Source organism: Rhinopithecus roxellana, chromosome 13, assembly GCF_007565055.1.
Source record: "Rhinopithecus roxellana isolate Shanxi Qingling chromosome 13, ASM756505v1, whole genome shotgun sequence".
NCBI classification, from domain to species: domain Eukaryota; kingdom Metazoa; phylum Chordata; class Mammalia; order Primates; family Cercopithecidae; genus Rhinopithecus; species Rhinopithecus roxellana.
In genome coordinates, this window is record NC_044561.1 from 38,140,305 (window position 1) to 38,164,263 (window position 23,959).

Below are 23,959 nucleotides of genomic sequence, written 5' to 3' on the forward strand. Positions count from 1 at the left end.
GACAGAAAGTTAACAAGGATATCCAGGAATTGAACTCATCTCTGCAGCAAGCAGACCTAATAGACATCTACAGAACTCTCCACCCCAAATCAATAGAATATACATTCTTCTCAGCACCACATCACACTTATTCCAAAATTGACCACATAATTGGAAGTAAAGCACTCCTCAGCAAATGTACAAGAACAGAAATGATAACAAACTGTCTCTCAGACCACAGTGCAATCAAACTAGAACTCAGGACTAAGAAACTCAATCAAAACCACTCAACTACATGGAAACTTAATAACCTGCTCCTGAATGACTACTGGGTACATAACGAAATGAAAGCAGAAATAAAGATGTTCTTTGAAACCAATGAGAGCAAAGATACAACATACCAGAATCTCTGGGACACATTTAAAGCAGTGTGTAGAGGGAAATTTATAGCACTAAATGCCCACAAGAGGAAGCAGGAAAGATCTAAAATTGACACTCTAACATCACAATTAAAAGAACTAGAGAGGCAAGAGCAAACACATTCAAAAGCTAGCAGAAGGCTAGAAATAACTAAGATCAGAGCCGAACTGAAGGAGATAGAGACACAAAAAAACCCTCCAAAAAATCAATGAATCCAGGAGTTGGTTTTTTGAAAAGATCAACAAAATTGACAGACTGCTAGCAAGACTAATAAAGAAGAAAAGAGAGAGGAATCAAATAGACGCAATAAAAAATGATAAAGGGGATATCACCACCGACCCCACAGAAATACAAACAACCATCAGAGAATACTATAAACGCCTCTACGCAAATCAACTAGAAAATCTAGAAGAAATGGATAATTTCCTGGACACTTACACTCTCCCAAGACTAAACCAGGAAGAAGTTGAATCCCTGAATAGACCAATAGCAGGCTCTGAAATTGAGGCAACAATCAATAGCCTACCCACCAAAAAAAGTCCAGGACCAGATGGATTCACAGCTGAATTCTACCAGAGGTACAAGGAGGAGCTGGTACCATTCCTTCTGAAACTATTCCAATCAATAGAAAAAGAGGGAATCCTCCCTAACTCATTTGATGAGGCCAACATCATCCTGATACCAAAGCCTGGCAGAGACACAACAAAAAAAGAGAATTTTAGACCAATATCCCTGATGAACATCGATGCAAAAATTCTCAATAAAATACTGGCAAACCGGATTCAGCAGCACATCAAAAAGCTTATCCACCATGATCAAGTGGGCTTCATCCCTGGGATGCAATGCTGGTTCAACATTCGCAAATCAATAAACGTAATCCAGCATATAAACAGAACCAAAGACAAGAACCACATGATTATCTCAATAGATGCAGAAAAGGCCTTTGACAAAATTCAACAGCCCTTCATGCTAAAAACGCTCAATAAATTCGGTATTGATGGAACATACCTCAAAATAATAAGAGCTATTTATGACAAACCCACAGCTAATATCATACTGAATGGGCAAAAACTGGAAAAATTCCCTTTGAAAACTGGCACAAGACAGGGATGCCCTCTCTCACCACTCCTATTCAACATAATGTTGGAAGTTCTGGCTAGGGCAATCAGGCAAGAGAAAGAAATCAAGGGTATCCAGTTAGGAAAAGAAGAAGTCAAATTGTCCCTGTTTGCAGATGACATGATTGTATATTTAGAAAACCCCATCGTCTCAGCCCAAAATCTCCTTAAGCTGATAAGCAACTTCAGCAAAGTCTCAGGATACAAAATTAATGTGCAAAAATCACAAGCATTCTTATACACCAGTAACAGACAAGCAGAGTGCCAAATCAGGAATGAACTTCCATTCACAATTGCTTCAAAGAGAATCAAATACCTAGGAATCCAACTTACAAGGGATGTCAAGGACCTCTTCAAGAAGAACTACAAACCACTGCTCAGTGAAATCAAAGAGGACACAAACAAATGGAAGAACATACCATGCTCATGGATAGGAAGAATCAATATCGTGAAAATGGCCATACTGCCCAAGGTTATTTATAGATGCAATTCCATCCGCATCAAGCTACCAATGAGTTTCTTCACAGAATTGGAAAAAACTGCTTTAAAGTTCATATGGAACCAAAAAAGAGCCCGTATTGCCAAGACAATCCTAAGTCAAAAGGACAAAGCTGGAGGCGTCACGCTACCTGACTTCAAACTATACTACAAGGCTACAGTAACCAAAACAGCATGGTACTGGTACCAAAACAGTGATATAGACCAATGGAACAGAACAGAGTCCTCAGAAATAATACCACACATCTATAGCCATCTGATCTTTGACAAACCTGAGAGAAACAAGAAATGGGGAAAGGATTCCCTATTTAATAAATGGTGCTGGGAAAATTGGCTAGCCATAAGTAGAAAGCTGAAACTGGATCCTTTCCTTACCCCTTATACGAAGATTAATTCAAGATGGATTAGAGACTTCAATGTGAGACCTAATACCATAAAAACCCTAGAAGAAAATCTAGGTAGTACCATTCAGGACATAGGCATGGGCAAGGACTTCATGTCTAAAACACCAAAAGCAACGGCAGCAAAAGCAAAAATTGACAAATGGGATCTAATTAAACTAAAGAGCTTCTGCACAGCAAAAGAAACTACCATCAGAGTGAACAGGCAACCTACAGAATGGGAGAAAATTTTTGCAACCTACTCATCTGACAAACGGCTAATATCCAGAACCTACAATGAACTCAAACAAATTTACAAGAAAAAAACAACCCCATCAAAAAGTGGGCAAAGGATATGAACAGACATTTCTCAAAAGAAGACATTCATACAGCCAACAGACACATGAAAAAATGCTCATCATCACTCGCCATCAGAGAAATGCAAATCAAAACCACAATGAGATACCATCTCACACCAGTTAGAATGGCAATCATTAAGAAGTCAGGAAACAACAGGTGTTGGAGAGGATGTGGAGAAATAGGACACTTTTACACTGTTGGTGGGATTGTAAACTATTTCAACCATTATGGAAAACAGTATGGCGATTCCTCAAGGATCTAGAACTAGATGTACCATATGACCCAGCCATCCCACTACTGGGTATATACCCAAAGGATTATAAATTATTCTACTACAAAGACACATGCACACGTATGTTTATTGCGGCACTATTCACAATAGCAAAGACTTGGAATCAACCCAAATGTCCATCTGTGACAGACTGGATTAAGAAAATGTGGCACATATCACCATGGAATACTATGCAGCCATAAAAAAGGATGAGTTTGCGTCCTTTGTAGGGACATGGATGCAGCTGGAAACCATCATTCTTAGCAAACTATCACAAGAAGAGAAAACCAAACACCGCATGTTCTCACTCATAGGTGGGAACTGAACAATGAGATCACTTGGACTCGGGAAGGGGAACATCACACACTGGGGCCTATCATGGGGAGGGGGGAGGAGGGAGGGATTGCAGTGGGGAGTTATACATGATATAAATGATGAATTGATGGGTGCTGACGAGTTAATGGGTGCAGCACACCAACATGGCATAAGTATACATATGTAACAAACCTGCACGTTATGCACATGTACCCTAGAACTTAAAGTATAATTTAAAAAAAAGAAAAAGAAAGAGAAAGGAATGATAGTGAGACTGCCTTTGCAAAGATGATGACAGTGAGAAAAGTCTAGCATGGCTGCTCCATCTTGCTTCTAGCCTCACATTCTGTCTTCACTCATGCCTGGGCATAGGCCAGGCTATTTAGTTTATAGTTTAACCTTGAAGCAAGGGTGATAATAGCCTGTCTCTAAAACTGATCCTTCCCTGTTTGGGCACTGAAACTGCCTTTGTAAGACTAATGAAAGGCCACAGGTTTAGGATTCTGAATTAGGGGCCTGAATTCTCCTAAAGTTTAGGTATAGTTTCTATAAACTCTTGTTGCTCAGGAGTTATATGGCCAGAGGTCACAAGATTTGTGGCTTCCTCAATTGCTCCTCTAGATAAGATCACCATTATAGAACTGAAGATTGGTCATTTGAGATGTTTTTCAGACTTTTGCATTCTGGCAACCGACTGACCCCACCCAGACTTGTGACTCATCGCTCAGCTGGTCCTGCGGCCTCCACCCAGAGGAGGACTCAGTACATGAGGACCGTTTTCCACACCCTGACGATTTCATCCCGCACCAATCAGCAGCACCCACTTGTAGCCCTCTGTCCACCAAATTATCCATAAAAACGTAGCCTCTGAGTTATCAGGGAGACTGACTTGAGTGATAATGTCAGTCCTTTCACTCAGTTGCTCTGCATTAATTAAACCCTTTCTTTACCGCAAAAAAAAAAAAAAAAGAAAAGAAAAGAAAATACAATTTGTAATATTTGCACATGAAACTTGCAACGACTGGTTAACTTTTAATGTGAAGAATAAAAATGTCCTGTCATGATGAAATGAATCGACTAATTACTTATTAATTGTACTTCTATTATGTGGCGAGCACTTTACCTAAAAAGTCATTTGCCTTTTTTAAGAAAGTGGTTGTACCAAAGTAAAATTAGAAAAATAAAAACAAGGAAAGCACATTTCTTTGTCTCAATAAATAAATCGTGCTCACAAGTAGATTCTTAGAATTTCAGAGCTAAAAAGGACCTAAGACTTCATTGATTCTGACCTTTTTTATTTTGGATGAGAACTGGACTCCACAGGGAAGCGAGACTCCCTGACTAGCGATGATGTGGCCTGCCAGAGTCCTTATGGGCATGTCTGTCTAGATGCCTCCCCATAGCTGTGTATCTGTGAAACTAGTGGAACTTTTCACTTCCCATAGGCTTCCATCAGGCCTGTGATCCCGCTTCACCTCTGTCCTTCCAGCCATGCTGGGCCTAGCCCAATAGAACCACAGACTACTTTGCCCAGGCATTTATTCTGGAACCCTGACCAAGCCTGCTGACTGGGCTGGGCTGCAGACTGTAGCATTCATCAGTGATTTTCTTTGTGCCAGAGTGAACACCACCCTAAGCCAGAGTCTTTCAGAACTTTGGAGCCACTTAATCCCACAGAGCTTTTCATTCCTGCCATCATTGGCCTCCACCCAAAATGCACACTCCCAGCATCATCTGGTCTCTTACATCCTCATCCTCACGCTACTCGGTTTCCTCTCCTATGACTCATCCTTCCATTCCCACTCAACTTCCTGCCAGCCTCCTGGCTTTTGCTCTCATTGCTCCCTCTGCCTGCCCTGACTACGTGCTCCACCTGGTGAAAACCCACTGTCCTTTCAAGACTCATCACAATCACCTCTGCAAAGGAGAACCATCACCTGCCTCCCCCTAGCTGCATCACCTCATAGAACTGACAATCTCCTCTACGTTTGCATTCCATATAGGGTGTAAAAATGGAGAAGACTGCCCGTGTGTGAGATGTAGCAGCTATGATATAAATGGTTAAAGAATTTTTTGCATGTCTGCTGCCACTAGAATCGAATCCCTCTAAGGGCCTAGAAAGTTCTGTACCTACAACCGTATCCTCAGTGCCTAGAACAGTATCTTCCAGCACACGGTAGGCTCTTACCAAATATTTGTTAATGAGATAAGCATCTCTATTGGACCATTAGCTTCTTGGAGGCAAGAATAATGTCTTCTTTCCCCATTACCCCATAGCTCCTGGCACATAGTTGGTTATCATATATGACTGGATAATGACATTAAATTCTTTCTATAGTGACTCTCTGGAAACCTTATTTCCCTGTAAATAAATTCCTCTGTTTATTCAAGCACTTAACCCAGCTCTCCCTGCATCTAATCACCTCTTTAACCTGATTCTTCCTTAAGATGAGACCTCCTATTTTGTACACTTGAAACAAGGTTGCTCGTTCTCACAGCTCCTTTTACTTGGAACTTAAGGTCAGTCTATTAATACTTCTGGATCCCCATTTCAACTCAATTTCTTTCCTTGACAGACAAGATTATGGAAAGAGCAGTCTACCTTCCAGTCCTCATCAGCTTTCAGTCCCTGTTTCTATTGAAATCACCCTTTTTTTTTTTTTTTTTTTTTTTTTTTTTGAGACGGAGTCTCACTCTATCGCCCAGACTGGAGTGCAGTGGCCGGATCTCAGCTCACTGCAAGCCCTGCCTCCCGGGTTTACGCCATTCTCCTGCCTCAGCCTCCTGAGTAGCTGGGACTATAGGTGCCCACCACCTCGCCCAGCTAGTTTTTTATATTTTTTTAGTAGAGACGGGGTTTCACGGTGTTAGCCAGGATGGTCTCGATCTCCTGACCTCGTGATCCACCCGTCTCGGCCTCCCAAAGTGCTGGGATTACAGGCTTGAGCCATCACGCCCGGCGAAATCACCCTTAATAGGGTCAAATGCAATGGACAATTCTTGGGACTATTTCCGGCTACTTCGAGTCTCAGTTCACATGTTTCTCAACTTCTCTGTAATATTAGGCATTGCTGTATGAAGTATCTTCCTCCTCCACTTCCTTACTTTCTTCCCACTTCTCTGTTCTAATTTTTGCAGACTTTTGGAAGTGCCTTGCCTTCTATCTTATTCTTTACCTAGCATTCTGTCCTGACACCTCTAAACCTTATTCTCTGGTTCAGCTAACACCTTTACAATGATGAACGTTAAGTTCATTCCTCTTCTAAGGTCTAGTTTTATTTATCCCTCTGTCTCTGGAAAGCTCCACTTAGGTAATCTAAAACACTTCAAAATCAATCTTTATAAGGTAGAATGCATTATGTATTTCCCGTAACTCTTCTCTTCCTGTTGTAGTATCTTATTTAGTCAGTAGTACCCCCAATTATCCTCTTTTCCAAGCCACAAACCTGGCAGATATTTCTAGACAACTCTCATTTTTGTTCCCTCTATATCCAATTTCTGCCATTCCACATCTAAGGCCCAATGTCTGCCATTCTGCTTCCAATATTACTTTCACATCCATGCCTTCTTCTTCATCATTATGACTACTCTGTGAAAATTGGCTCTAATCACCTTTTCCTGTTTAACAAAGATAAAAATGACTTCTGCAAGAGTATTTGCTATGTGTCCTTCTCCCCTTTGCAGGATTTACTTAAGAACCACGTGCTGTGCCCATGGTGATAATGGTTTAAAAGAATTGAAAATTGGAAAAAACTATAAATAGGGCCAAGAAAGAGAGAAAAAAGGTAGTGGGGAGAAGGAACACATCCAGGAAAGCAAGGAGGAGAGTTTTTTTTTTTTTAAGTTTACACCTGAACTGAGGATGGAAAAAAGTTTTCAATCAAACTAGGGTTTGATAGAAATAGAAAGGTGAGTGAAGAAAGATGATCCAATACTATCCCTGAAATTCTAATAAAGGCTTATGTTGCATTTAAATATTTTCAGGGGCAAAAGTTGTATTTAAATATTTAAAGATTTTCAGGGGCAAAAGTTGTGTTTATTTGATTATGGCATCACAAAGAGACCAGTGCACATGAAGACCAAGGTTTACACGGTCCACAGTTGAATATTGCAGTAGCCTTCTCTCTAATGTCTTCAATACTCCCTTCAAACTTCCACTTGGATATCAGAGTGACATTTTAAAGGTGCAGACCTGATCATGACAATGCCTTGTTTAGAATTTTTAAGCAATTTATCCAAACTGTTACAAAACGCTCAAGCTCCTGAGGTAGGTATAATTGCTGTTTATAATATGACTCTTGCCCAAACATGTCACCAAATCTTCAGACAGCCCCCAGAACTAAAACCATTCTGAGCAGTTAGCAGTCAGTCCTCTGAAGACATGCCACTTTACATATGACTTTTTCCCTCTATTTTAAATTTTCTCCTTTCCTTCTTCACATCAACCAATTTCTATTTGGATTCAAATCCCATACAAATGACTACTCTTACAAGCCCAATGCACTGTCCATTGCCACAAATGACTACTCTTAAAAAGCCTTCTTTGACACCTGAGGCTGAGTCAGAAGATTAGCCCCATTCTCACAGTAAACAGGTCTCGTAAACTTCATGACCCTCCTTTCCTTCTTGAGGACCTTCCTTTCCTCCTTCCTCCTCCTTGAGACAGCCAACTTTCCCAGCTTAATCTTTGCCTGCAATAATTTTTTTCAGAGTATTTATAGACACTGCATGCAGTGTGTACATTTTACAAAACTGGATTACATATATTATCAAGCTGATCAGCGAGAATATAGATAGGATGGTAGCCTGAATTCTTTCAAACAAAAAGATGAATAAAGACCTGCCATAACAAATAGTAAGAATATACTATCTCTTAAGGTGAACTGAGTATTAGAGGCATATGAAGTTTTACACAGTCCATTAGGTCTATGTAGAATCCATGAATGACAAAGGGAATTAGAAACGCTCTGAAGGCAGTATTTAAGAATCAGTGAGTAAGGGTGAAGTCTTCAGCGAAGGGGTCAGAAAGGCCACATACATACTTGGTAAAAGAAGGCTCAGCTTCCTACCTGAAAACAAAAATATAACAAATCCCATATGGATTAAATGCTAGAATGTAAATATAAAACCATAAAAGTACTTGAAATTTTTTATTTTTATTATATTTGCATAAAGAAATCCCTTCTTAGTGCAACTTGAAAATCAAATGCCTTAAAGAAGAAGACTAGTTTGAGTAGCTAAAAATAAGTAAAATTTTATGCTTTAAAACTATATTTTTTCATGATAGTTGTTTCTTTTAAATGTTATAAAACATGACTTTTCTGCTTTGTCTCTGACCATTTCTTGGTAAAAATGACAGAAGAGCTATTGCTTCAGTCAGTTAGAAGAAATATTTATAGATGATCGATATTGGCCTCTGAATGTAAACTACAATATCCACCTGACTATCCAAAGAAATTGGTATCTATCTTGTTTATGGAATTTTTCTATCCTGGAAATTTTGTGATTCCTGGCACATATTGTTCTACTGTTTTATCACACTCTTCGTGTTTATCAGGTTTTTTCACATTTGTGTATCCATGGATATACAAATCAATGATTTTCTTCCTCCCTATGAAATATAGTTGTGGAATTTAAGAATTTAGTAGCATAATTTTCTATTCATCCTCTCTCCTTAAGACTAAGTAATTCTAGGTCCTACTATTTTTCACAGATGACTCGTTAGATATTTCAAAATGCTATCTAAATTCTTTATCAGTCACTCTCTCTTGTTTGATTAGGGAGCAGAAGAGGAAGGGTAGCCTGAGACGGAAATCTAAGAATCAGAAGTTGGAAATTGTTACACATGTTTAAGGCTTGGCAATCAAGACCAAGAGGCAGAACAGGGGCACATGGCAGCTGAGAGCTGTAGAATGCATTGAGGCCAAATCAGTGGACATGTACCACCAGCCACAATCTAAAGTAAGAAGATCAATAGAGTAAAGAAGGTAAGGCAAGGTCATAATGGAAAACTTAAACACTTCTGTTAAAAGTAAGCATCTGAAGGGAGACTCATGTGCCTCAGGCACTTAGTGAGAGGACTTGGAAGAAAATTGAGGGATTATAGGAAGCCATGAGTGTGGCCAGCCTGAGAGACTCATGTGAGCCAGTAGTTCTTTCTGTCTTTTCCTAATCAATTTCAGCTATCTCTCCAGACTCAGAAACTCAGAAATTTCTCCAAGTTCTCCTTCCCTCTTAAATGAAAGAAGTGGATATGGAGATTAACTTCTGTGTGATGAAACATAAGGAACTGCACCAATGTTTTATTTTTCTAGGACAGGAGTAAGCAATTTTTTTTTCTGTAATGGGCCAGATAGTACATATTTTGGATTTGTAGGCCATCCAATCTCTGCACAGCTATTCAATTCTGCTTTCGTAGCACAAAAGCAGCCACAGACAATACATAAAAGAATGGACACAGATGTGTTCCAATAAAACTTTATTTACAAAAAAAGGTAATGAATTTACTAACTCCTTTTCTAAAATTTGGTTGTGTTAGATATGGTTACTTACAATTGTTAGATCTCAAGCTAGGTTTGGGAAGTATTTTTATTTAGATACGTAAATCCTCATTATAACAATATTTTAGAAAGGAATCGAGCTACGATGTTTTAATCATGTTTTAGCTAATATTAAGTGCAAAGGAATTGATTTTGATTTTCATAATTTACTTTCTCATTTAAAATCAGAGACCTAATGTGTCTTTCCACTTCAAATCTGTGATTTGGTATTAATGCTAATATGAACAGTAACAGGAAGGGTGAATTGGAAAGCTTTTTTTTTTCCTTTGAGACAAAGATGAGTGAAATTTATACTTTTTAAATTGATGTTGGAAAGTGCCTTTTGCTGGTTCTCTATTTCATCTTGCACTGTGGCCAAAATAAGCAGCACTGACTCTTTTCTTTTTTTTTTTTTCATGATTTCCAGTAAGAAATCCCTCTCTAATTCCATCACCCAGCTCAGGATGCTTAGTAAATCTGTAGAGACGTACTGTCCATGAAGGAGTTCAAGAGGCCAAGTGATCAATTATTTGCCAAAGGAGTAGAATTTTGCTTACTTGCCTGTAGTCTTTTAAAGAAAACAAGAAAAATTAGCAAGGGAAGAACAGCGAAGACATTGAAGAGGTCTCCAAGTGTATCAAGCATATACAAAACAATGTAATTTTCTCAGTCAAGATGCTGCAAATGGCGATGAATAAATCATGCCCCTATTTGTTAATATGCTCCATCAGGTTATTTTGAGAGAAAACAACGATTCTGCTGCCAGAGTGTTTCCCTTACTATCACTTTTTCAGCATTTCCACTTACTTATCATTAATACTTTGTTACCTCTTTTCACATTTTGAGAGCTAAAAGGGCACATCTATTCAAGTCAGTTCACGGTTCAGTTCAATGAATATTTATTGAGTACCTACTACGTGCCTGGCAATGGTCTAGGTGATTGAGATACAACAGTAAACAAAACAAGGATTCTTCTTATCATGGCATTTATCACCTTGTGGAAGGAGACAGTTAATAAACCATAAATGCAATAAATAATAAGAATATTATTTGGTATGTTAGAAGCGAATAAATAGTGGTGAATTCAGAAGGCTGGAGCAGGGAATGAGGTGTTACTATATTTGGTAGGGGTCAAGGTAAGTCCCTGTAAATTGAAATTATAAATAAAGACTAGAAGGAGGAGTAATAAGTTAGCCAAGAACATATTTGGGGAAACAGATTCCAGGAGTGGAAATATCTAGAGCGAGCACCCAGAAGTGACAGCATCCTTGGAAAGTGGGAGACTAGCAATGAGCACAGTGTGGCTGTAATGAAGTGAGTTCTTGTGGTGTAGGTAAGCAGTTCATGGAGTATAGGATTACAAAATTGGGGCTAGAAGACACTTTGAGGCCTCTAATGTCTTTTATTCTTAGTGCAATGAGAAGCTGCAGCAGAGCTTTGAACAGAAGGGAGACATAACCTGATCTTTGTTTTAACAGCATCATCTTGGGTTCTATGTTGAGAACAGACTGAAGGAAAGTGTCTTAGTTCATTTGGTGCTGCTATAACAAAATACCTGAGACTGGGTAATTTATGAAGAACAGAAATTTACTTCTTACAGTTCTGGAGGCTGGTAAGTCCAAAATCAAGACAGGTTTGTTTCTCTGCTGAGGGCTGCATTCTCCAGAGGGAAGAAATTCTGTGTCCTCACATGGCAGAAGATGGAAGGGAGAGAACCCACTCTCAAAGGGAGAATCCACTCTCAAAGCCCTTTTTAAAAGGACCCTAATTCATTCATGAGGGAGGAACCCCTATGATCTAATCACTCCCAGAAGCACAACCTTCCAATACCAGCACCTCGTTGACTGGGTTTTAACATGAATTTTTGAGGGAACATCATATTCAGGTTATAACAAGAAATAAGAGTAGAAGAAAGAACAATACGGAAGCTATTGGTATAATTCTGTTAAGTGATGGTGGGTTTTCTGGGTGATGAGAAATCATCAGATTCTGAATAGGAACCAAAGGATCACTCTGTCGCTGATTGAAGCATTTGAGGACCTAGCCAACAATTGGAATTGTCCTTTTAAACTACATCACTTACTCAAGCACACCTATAGCTCATAAATATTTTCTATTCTTCTTTCTAATATTTTTAAAGATGTAGAGGCAGACTGGAAAAAATTATGTTATAATTCACATTGACAAGAGAAAAAAGACAGGGGTTATTAAGAACATTGAAAAGATGATAGACAGGACTAGAAAAATGTGTTGATCAAGTCAGGCTGAACACATGTGATCCACACATTAAAGCTAGACTATGGTAATAGGATTAGACTAGGGACAAGCTAGGAGCACAGAAACTATCGTAAAGAGAATTATAGTATGTAGCTTTACCTATAAATGTATAAAAACTATATATAAAATATTACTATTAAAAGGTCATTATATTTCATACTTTTGGGAATGTATTTGGTATCCATCAGTGTCTAACATATTACCCCCAAAATTCACCAACTTTAAAAAAGAAACACTTATAATTGCATAGCTTCTGTGAACTAGAAATCCAGACACAGCTTAGCTGGGTGCCTCTGGGTTGACGTCTCTCATAAGGTTTCAGTAAACATGGCTGCCTGGGATATAGTGTTCTCAAATCGGAGAGGATCCACTTCCAAGCTCACTTATGTGGCTTTGGCAGGCCTCAGATGCTCAAAGTTATCTCCAAATTTTGCTGCCACGTTATGTGGTTCCTCCATAGGGCTATTCACAACTTGATAGCTTGTTTCTCCCAAGAAAGAGAAGACAGAAATAGAAAGAAAAAGAGAAAGACAGAGAGAGACAAAGACAGGAAAAAAGGCATCCAAGATGGAGGACACGATCTCTTGTAACTTAATTAGGTGAGTGACATACCATCATTTCTGATATATTCTATTCTATAGAAGCCCCGTAATTAGAGAAGGAAGGCGACTGATTATACAAGGACATGAATTATAGAAGGTTGTCACTGGGGCTATCTTTGAGATTCCCTGCCATGGTACACTCGATGGCACAAGAATTAAGATAATGGGCCAATAAATAGTAGCTACATGAGACTTATGAAACTCTCAGATAATTGGTGTTCCCTGACAACTAAATGAATTTAAAATGTTTACTCTACCTGTATTGTTGACTAATCAATACCTAGTAATTGTTCTTAGTGCACACATTCATTCATTCTGAAGTTTGATTACAATAAAGTTCCATATTTTCTAGAAAACAAAAAATTGAGGTAACTATGACTACACCGCAGGAAAGATTTTACACAATGCACCCCAAATAACATTCTGCATTTATTTTCTAAATATTCTAATGGAATATATCATGATATTTTGCATCATTTTTAATGATATATTGCTTTAGTTTTTAAAGAAAATTATAAATCAATTAAAAGAGTAATAGAACATTTAGTAAGAAGAAAGCAAATTTTTTCTCCAAAAAAATTTCATGATTTTTTTTGTGGTAGAGTGGAGGCAAGGGAATGGTTTAATCTGTTGCTTGAGATTTACATGCAATTCTTTAATATATACAAATTTACTTCATATTTACATGAAATGTTGGTCTTGAGTAGAAATGTACAGTACAACCATTCTGGAAATACCTTTTTTCTCCTTTTAAAAAATGTTAATTGTGTTAACTCATATATTATGTAAAAACTCACCATTTTTAACCATTTGCTAGTGTACAGTTCAGTAGTGTTAAGTACATTCACATTGTTGTGCAGCCAATCACCAGAACTTGTTTCATTTGCAAAATTGAAACTCTATATCCATTAAACAACTCCCCATTCCTCACTCCTCCCAGACCCAGGCCACCACCATTCTACTTTCTGTCTCTATAAATTTGAGTACTCTGAGTAACTCATACAAGTGGAATCATACAGTATTTGTCTTTTTGTGACTGGCATATTTTACTTAGCATAATATCCTCAAAGTTCATCCATGTTGTAGCACATGTCAGAGCTGAATACTATGCCATTGTACCACACTTTGTTTTTTTATTTATCCATCAACAGAAACTTGGTTGCTTCTACCTTTTGGTTCTTGTGAATAATGCCTCAATGAACATGCATGTACAAATACTTGTTCAAGTTCCTGCTTTCACTTTCTTTGGTTATATATCCCAAAGTGGAATTTCTGGATTATGTCATAGTTTTACTTTATTGTATTGTATTGTATTGTATTGTATTGTATTGTATTGTATTGTATTGTATTGTATTTTTTGAGACAGAGTCTTGCTCTGTCGCCCAAGCTGGGGTACAGTGGCATGATCACTGCAATCTCTGTCTCCCAGGTTCAAGCTATTCTCCTGTCTCAGGCTCCCGAGTAGCTAGGACTATAGGTGCCCACCACCATGCCTGGCTAACTTTTCTATTTTTAAATAGAGTGGTGAGACGGAGTTTCACATTGGCCGGGCTGGCCTCGAACTCCTGGACCTGAAGGAATCCACCTACCTTTGCATCCCAAAGTGCTGGGATTACAGGCCTGAGCCACCCTGCCTGGCCTTTTAAAAATTTTTTTGAACAACCACCATGCTCTTTTCCATAGTAGTTGCACCATTTTACATTTCCACCAACAGTGTGTAAGTGTTCCAGTTTCTCCACAATCTCACCAATACTTGTTATTGTTTTTTTAAAGTAGCCGTCCTGATGGGTATGAGGTGTTATGTCACCACAGTTTTGTTTGCCTTTGTCTAATGACATTGAACATATTTTCATATGTTTCGTAGCCATTTGTATATCTTCTTTGAAGTAATAGCTATTCAAGTCCTTTGCCTATTTATTTTTCATGCTGCTACTGTCTTTATCTTTATTTTTTATTTTTATAGATTTATGGGTGATGTGGTTTGGCTCTGTGTCCCCACCCAAATCTCATGTTGAATTGTAATCCCCAATGTTGGAGGAGGGACTTGGTGGGAGGCATTTGGATCTTGGGGGCGGATTTACCCCTTGCTGTTCTTGTGATAGTGAGTGAGTTCTCATAAGATCCAGTTGTTTGAAAATGTGTAGCACTTCTCCCTTTGCTCTCTCTCTTCCCATTCTCCAGTCCTGTGGAATGCACAGGTTTCCCCTTCACCTTCTTCCATAATTGCAAGTTTCCTGAGGCCTCCCCAGCCATGCTTCATGTACAGCCTGCAGAACCATGAGCCGATTAAACCTCTTTTTTAATATAAATTACCCAATCTCAGGTAGTTCTTTATAGCAATATGAAAATAACTAATACAAGGGGGTACAAGTGCAGTTTTGTTACATGGATATTTTGCATAATGGTGAAGTCTGCTTTGCCCACTTTTAAATTAGGTTGTTTTTTGTTGTTGCTTAACTGTAGGAGTTCTTTATATGATCTGGATATTAATCCCTTATGAGATATATAATTTGCAAATACTTTCTCTGATTCCATAGGTTGCATTTTCACTGTTGATTATGACCTTTGAAGCACAGTTTTTAATTTTGATGTTTTAGAAATACTGTTATTAGTTCTATCAATTGCAAAGCAAGAGGTTGCTCTATCTACAACTTAGAACTTAGCAGTGTTGTGGGTATATAAGTTTAAGTCTAAATTAGAATTTAGAAATCCCTTTGCACATGTTGATGACTCGGGTGGCAGGATCCTGACAAGTTAGTTTACGTAAGGAACTTTGATTTGCTCTAGCAGGTATGTGGTATCATAAATGATGGGTGGGGAAGGAATGATTTGGGAACCAACTGTGAGAAGGCTAGCAGATTCATGTGAGTCACGTAGCACTTTGAGAGGAGTGAGTTAAATCATGCAACACCTGTGATTCCTTATCATTTGTCACTTGGTACAACATATTTGCCTTGTATATATTTATTAAATAAATTTTGTTTAGTCTTTTCATTTTATTTTTTCTCAACTAGATGTATCTGCTTTGCATTTGACTGAGTATAGGGCTTCGAGCGAGCAGGGATCATGCCTAGGTAACAATCCCAGGCAGATCAGTGAATGCTCAGGTATTGTCAATAATAGTAGAAATGAAATTTGAAGAACTATGGACTTGTACACTGTGAAACGACACCTTGGGGAAGCATGTAGACAGGACTTATGGGGTCAACCCCGATGAAAAAGAGAAGCCCAAGTGCAGAGAAGCATTTGGTACAGGGATTTTGCCTTTTTGTCCTGATCCTGTTACAACCTGAGAGCCTAAAGAGGTCATCTCCTAACTACTCCAACCCTAATTTGCTAAGTTTCTGACCTTGACTTATACATCTAGCTTTCATCTCTTTAGTTTCTTGCCTCTATTAGCTTGACTCTGCCTCCATCATCCTTTTCTCTTCCTCCTGCATTCATGAGTTGGATAATTATTAGAACTTACTTGTGCCAAGAACATTACAGTCAAAACAAACAAACAATTCTTGCTCTAATGGAGCTGACAGGCTAATGGGGAATAAAAAGGCAAAAATAGAAAAGTATAATAGATGGTGATAAGTATTACGTAAATGAAATATTAATTGTTGTGGGAGCACAAAGAAGGATCCCCAAACCAGTGTTATAGTATTGAGATAGTCTTCCCAGAGGAAATTATGTCTGAGACTTGGATGGTGTGTAGAATTTAGCCAGGGAAAGCATGTAGTGTAGTGTGTGTGCACGTGTGTGTAAAATTCAAAACAAAAGGAAGAGGCTATGCAAAGACCTGAGGGAGAGAGAAAGCTGGGGTAAGAGAAATGAGATGAGATATTTGAAAATCTAGGTGAAGTGCAATGTGGTTGAAACATTAAAAGGTAAAAAGAAGAATAGCAAGGAGTGCCCAGAAGATGAAAGGACCATCAGAGGCCTGCTAAAGAATTTGGACTTTACCCCCAGTGTAATGAAGAGTGATTGAACACTTTTAAGCATATCAGCAACACGAACATTACACTAATATTTTAGAAAAGTCACGATCTACAATGTAAAGAATAAGTTGAAGAGAGAACAGGTACTGTCTTTTGAACGTTTGTCCCCTCCAAAATCCATGTGTTGGAAACTGAATCCTCAATGCAACAGTGTTGGTAGGTGAGGCCTAATGGGAGATGTTTAGGTCATGAGGGATCCACCATCATGAATGGACTAATGCCATTGTTGTGAGAGTGGTTATCACAAGAGTGTGTTCCTGGCAAAAAGGATGAATTTGGCCCCATTTTTCTCTGGCTCTTTCCCACCCTCCCTTGCTCTCATGTGTGCTGTTTTGCCATGTGATGCCTTCCACCATCTTATGGTGCAGCAAGAAGGTTCTCACCAGATGTGGCCCCTGGATCTTAGACTTTCCAGCCTCCAGAACTGTGAGTCAAATAAGCTTCTGGCTTTTGTAAGTTACGCTATCTGTAGTAGTCTGTTATAGCAGCCGGAAGCCAACTAAGACACCTAGATAGAGAAAATCGGTGTTGAAAATAACGTGATGTACTGAATGAGGTGAGTAACAGAGGGAATAAAGAAAAGGGTGATGGATTAGTCCATATCTAGGAATCTTAACACAGCAGAAAGGGAGCAGTCAAGACTGATGCTTAGAGTGCCAGTTTTTGTCAGTGGGCAAGAGGCGAAATGGAGCAGGTTAATAAAAAAGAAGATCTCAGTTATGTGACTGTTGACTTTGATGAATCCATTGAACATGCGAGAGACATCTTGTGGGGAGAGGGATTTCCAGTTCTAACATTGAGAAGAGAGGATAAAGTGGGGGAGTCTTCACCAGATAGATAGAGGGGTTTTGAAACCACAACAGGAAAGGAAGGAGACAATTCTTAGAAATTATGCAAATTGAAATAAGACTAATATAGAACCCTGGGAAATACCAAAATTTCAGGCTTCTACAAAGCAATCTGTGATTTCAATGCAATTAGATGGGATGGAGAGAGAGTGTGGCATTAGGGAACAAAAAGGGTACTCAACAATGGAAAGAGGAGCAGGGAGACCAAAAAGGAAAGGCTTCACTGACTTAGCAGCAAGACAATCATTGAAGACTTTGGCAAGATCAGTTTCTATGGGTGTTGAGAGCAAAAGCCAAATTGAAAGGGGTTGAAGAGTGAGTAGAACTGAGAACTAGACACAGTGAATACAGACAACTCTTTCTAAAGGTCTAGTTGTCAAGAAGTGGTCAGAAAGTAGAGAAGCTGGCAGAAGGTGTGAAGCTGGGGGACACACTATTAGAATGTGAGAACATTGAGTATGTTTCCGGGCTGATGAAAAGGAGAAGAAGGAAAATAAAGAGTGAAGACAAAGAAAAGGGTCTCCTGGGAAAGCCAGAGGTGGGACTGTGAGCGCAGATGCAGGGTTTAACCTTCAGTCAGGGAAATAATTTCTCCTTCTTGGGGCTTCTGTTTGGGAATTCCGTGGCAGAAAGTTGGAGTTCTATTTTCTGTCTGAACAAACGGCAAGTGTATCAGGCAATAGTGAGGAAAACAGTAAAGATTTGAAAAGAGAAAGTTGAATAGGGAAATATGAAAAGTGTTAAGGCCTAGTTGAGTTTGTCCACCAGAAATTGATAGTGTTATCAATGTGTACAGTTGTGCAAACCTCTTCTAGGGCCTAGTTGAGTTCGTCCACCAGAAATTAATAGTGTTATCAACGTGTACAGTTGTGTAAACCTCTTCAATAACAGAAGCTAAGTTAGACACACAGAAACAGGGTACTTGAATGGAGGATTTGCCAGGAGGATGGATAAAACAGAAATGGAGCAGTTTATTTAAACATTGCCAAAAGAATGATTGCAGTGAGGGTCCATGACATCAAAGCAAGACAAGAAAGAAAAAGACAAGATGGAGCCAATAGAGGGATCACAGGACATCAGCTCCATGGAGTCAATGAGAGGAATGGTGGGAATAACTGGGAGAGAGGACATGCTGAGGAGGACTGTGGTCAAAGCAGGGCATTCAGAGTTAATGCTTCAGAGGTGGGACAGTTTCAAGTGATGACACCATCTTGGTGTGCTCACAGTGTTGGGTTATTAAAGACAGGAACATTGCTGGAAATGAAGTAATCAAGCAATAGAGTGGCTAAAGGAGTAGGATATGAATTTAAGAGTATTAAAAAATGAGTTAGATGCTAAATTACTGAAGTCATGAGGATAAGTGTTCAGATCAGTAGGTGACAGTAAAAATGAAGGCTAGAGAATAGTATAACCTGATGAAATAATCTCAATTAGTGGGGATTTTTACATAAGGTTAAGGCAATAATACCCCGAAGCAGCCTTTAGAAGGATGGCTGATATGTCATGTCCCCGGATTGGACATGTGGAAGAAAATAATTCCTACATGCCAAGTTATGTTCTTATGGAAGAGGCTGGTTCCTGTCATCTCAAGAAGAGGTTCAATAAAGTGTCAAAGGGTGACACTTTGTTTGCCTTGAAAGGGGGATTTGAGGCAATATGTAGGTAGTCAGGGGGAAAATCAGGCAAAAAGAAGAAGAGGGGAAATGTGACTAGAAAGAGAGTGACAACAATGTTATATAGCTTCAAATAGAAGATAGTTTTAGAAGAAAAATAGTTTCAGAAGAAAGATACTGAATATTCCCATTGTAAATAAATAATAAATGTTTGAGATGATGGACATGCTAATTACACTGATCTGATCGCTATACATTATATGGATTGCAGTATCACTATGTACTCCATAAATAAGTACAATTAGTGTATGTCAATTATAAAAAATTAAATTAAATTAAATAAATTAAATTACAAAGCTAACAAGGATGGTAGGTAGTATGCAAAGTTTTCAAAAAATGTATTCTAACAGTTCCTGGTGGTTTGCTGCCTTGTCTCTGGAGACTGAATGTAGCTCAGGCAGAGGACGTGGGCCTTGGCAGTTGATCTGTAGATACTGAAGGTGTCTCCCATTTGTTGGTAACGTGTCCATTCTCACACCTCCAATTTTTGACTGTAAACTATTGAAATTGCTCCTTCAGCTCGAGTACTCCTGTGTTCAACTTGACAAAATGGCCTTGGTTCACAATTATTTGCAGTTTTATTTGTTTCTCTTAACATGATCTCTCTAATGACTTAGTGTGCAGAAATTTTTCCTGGCATAGTCAGTCGATATTTGTCAATGACTTAATTTAAAACCTAGTAGTTTACTAAGAGTAGTACAGACAGACTCTGTTCTTCTACTACTATCTCCATCCACAATCACCTAAAAATGTGTATTGATACAAAAGTTAAATGTTCCTTACAGGCATGGTTTCAATTATAAATTTCATAAGACTGAATTTTTAAAAATCCTTCCAAAATATATAAAGGCATTCCAGATTTAAGATATATTTACTTTGTAAAATAGCAGAGAAATTATAAAGAAACAGAAATTAATAATATTCAAAGTTGTAGATATTTAGAGGTATTCAAAAGAAGGTCTGTGGCAAGATATTTTATATTTGTAATCAAAAGATAGATAAGTGCTAATCCAGTATTTATGCAAGAGAAAATTCCCTGAACGAATGAAGAAAGACATTTATAAAATATCTCAACTCTATGATTAAGTTCAATACACAAATAAATTTGCCAAATTACTGTGAAAATTTATAAATGTTTATTTTCATTTCTGTACTTATCTTATTGCAATCCAGTAACAGTTCAGAGGCAGGCATCAGGCTATGATTAACATTTTGAGTAGCACTGGCTTAGTGGTCTTCATCCAATGTGTTTCTAGAGGTTCACTACTAATTCCTATGGAGACCCTTGTTTTCCAGAACAAAAATTAAATTAAGATGCAGATGAAAGTCAATATCTCCCTCTTAAAAATAGAAATCTTGTTTGCATTCATCGTGCCTTAATATTGTATTCTTTTCTTACACCAAATAGCTTCTCTGGGTGTCTAGGAGAAGAAAGCATGAGTAAGAACAGAATGAAAAAGGAGACCTAGGAGATATGCTGTATTGGTGATTTACGGTCATATGTAACATTTACATGCCATTTTTCGTCTGTTTCTTCTAAACAAGCACAGCTCTTACTAATGGTTAGTGTCCTGATAGTCAAAGGGTTGGCAACGTTTCCTTAGGAGCAGGAGTGTTGTTTTTTCTCCTGTATCAAATGACAGACCATTGATTCTCTAAGGAATGTCAAAAAACTTTTACAGATTTTAAGACTAAACCAATAGTGTGAATAATAAATGTAAGATTATTTTAGTGACTCCTTCCAAAATTTGAGATAATCTACTTTTCTTCTGTCAATGAAAAAAGGGTAAATTGGCTTAATACTATGTGTCAGGGTGGAGTCCCAGCATGGCCCTGTGATATTCTAACCCTTGCGGGTGTGAGTTCTCATTGAGGACGCTGTCACTGCCCCCCAGTCCTTGCTATTGCAGTGTCATGCAGCTTACTTGCTCTCTGCCCTGTGCCACAGGCCTTCTCTCCCTTGGCAGCTGACCCTTCATGTGTTTAGCTCCGATGGTTTGGAATCCTTGCTTTCTTTTCTCACCCTCTGAATCACTTACTATCTTTCTAATTAAAGCACCTCTTTCATGAACACATGATGGAATGCGTGGAGTAGTGTGGGACACCTTGTTTTAAAAGGCCCACTAATGACACATAAGCAAGATTCTCCCTCCCAGTACCAATGTCTGCCTCTGTGACTCATGACCTAGCTGTCTAGTCCTCCCTCTTTATCTCTATTTTATTTATTTATTTATTTGTTTATTAGAATCCATAGCTTTTTCCATTTATCATCACCTTGAACTAGGAAAACAAAGTATGGAAAACAATTAAACCATTAAATTGTTAATAATTTTTCTATACTAGCCTTCCTGCAACTGGAATATAATGAGCTAATCAAGCCAAAATTTTTTCGATCTTATTTTTTAATCCTATGCTATAGAGTTTTTATTTTGAAATAGCAAAGCATAAATCAAGGTTGGAAAAAGATGTGCGATGGGTGATTGAGAAGATACTCTAACAGAAATATGGGTTATAGTTAATGTCATGTTTGTTCATTTTTAAAATATTGATTGAGCCTGTACTATGTTCTAAGTTTTTGGGACACAATAGTGAATGAAACAGATAAACATATTCTAGAGAATTAATGCAGAGAGTACTGTTAAATAATTCAGCATAACATTGAAATTGTGTTCAATAACGTAATTTCAGACCCAACATATAAAAAAACTGATTTTGTAAAATAACATTAAACATTATTTGGGTACTCAATAAATTGGAGTGCATCTGCTTGAAATATAAGAGACTTATGACATCCTGGAGAATGTTAGCTAGCTTCCTATTGGGGGAAAAGTATAATTTGATAATAGTGTTCTCAATCTTTTTAAGAATTTATATTCTCTTTAATTCCATCACCATGCTTCTAAGTACTGAAAATCATATTAGGAAAAAGCTGGTTTTGAGTTGTCAAAGACAGCCCCAGAGCAATGAAACTATTCAAATATGCCATAATCATTATTTTTAGTCTAAATGTTTCTGTATTTGAAGGACTTACTCCTTGAGCAAGTGCTTATTAAGGAAGACTTTTTAAAAAGTAAAATACAACCACAAATTAAGACACGGTTGTTCTAGTCATGCATGTGGCTATTTTATTTTGCCTGTTAGATAAACACCTCACCATATTTCACCAACAGAAACGCAAGAACATTATGAAAGTGCTACTTCTCATCAGATATGTATCTGAAACAGTTCAGTTTTTCTATCAGGGATTGTATTGTTCTGGTCACCTGGGGAAATAAGCAGCCAGGAAACTCTGGCTTGGACTGGAAGAAGACTAATACAGTAATGCTTATTTATGAAAGCATCATATATTCTGCTCTTCCATGAGTTATTGCGGTAAGAGTTTCACTGCAGTACACGTAAGGTGAAAATAAAAGCTGGAATGCTTCACACGTGAATGTGCCACAACCTACCACTGAAGAAACATTAAGGATTTTTCTTTGATTTTTTAAAAAATTAAAACAAATTTATTTAGTGTCTCACTTATTGCTTAGTTAGGATAAAGACCTTTCAGCAGGGTAATATGTTGTTGCATGAGCAGATTTTTAACAGGAAAAAAGAGTATTCACTGAGGTTTTATGAAGATTAATCAATACTCTGGATAGACATTCGATTAACAGTCTTCAGATCCATTAGAAAAAGATGGGCTCAGATAGCTTAATTTAGTATTTTTCATCTTCCAAAGATTATTCATGTGAATATCCTTGATGAGTTCATTGTTCTCTTCAAGAAAAAGCCTGCACTTCCTTATAGAGCTATATAATCAAATGACCCATCAAATTAATGAATAGAATTTTAATCTAGTGCAGTTAGCATGCTAATTAACTTGTCAAGTATGTACACAAATTCTCCATGCAAGTTATTGTTGAGAGTCTTTGCAGGTGTGTTGCGTCTGATTGCAATTGCATGGCGTTCCTTTGAAGCAATACGCGAGAACCTTGGAAGGAACAATGGCTGGTTCCACTGAAGGAGGAGAACTGAGCAGCTGAGGAGCAAGGGAAAAGGAAGACAGACGTTTTAAATTATGTGTCTTTTGAATTTTGGGTTGTGTTCCATTCGCATATATTACCTATTTTAAAAATTGTTTTAATTAAATATTTGCACAAGATGCAACAAAAGAAAGAGAAAGGTAAGAGAGGGACAAGAAATGGGGAGCAAAGAGGAGATGAGAGGGGAGGAAGAGAGAAGCAGGGAACACTTAACATTCTATTGTAACCCACTATTACAAAAGTACCCTAATCTGAGATCCTCTTTCCTTCCTACTCTTCTCCCCACGGAAGTCTGGATCTAGTTCAAGTCCTCATCATCTCTCGCCTGGTTGAGTATCACAGATTTCTGTCTTCCCTAACTCTGATGTTGTCCGCTCAAACCTATCCTCCATCCTGCTGCCTCACCTTAAATCTCTTCAGTGGCTCCCCACCATCTGCAGAATAAAGATCCCTGCCTGCCCCGCCTCCATCACTCTCATTTTCTCCTACCTTACATTTGAAACTCTAGCAACACTCAACTGCTTGTTTCTTTTCAGCAGTGAGTGTATTTCCTGTTCATCATGCTATTGCTCCTGTGGTTAACACCACTTCAAACATGCTATGGCCTTCCTTTACATTTATAGCATTGTATTGTAATTCTCTGTTGGTGTGAATATTTTCCTCCCTGG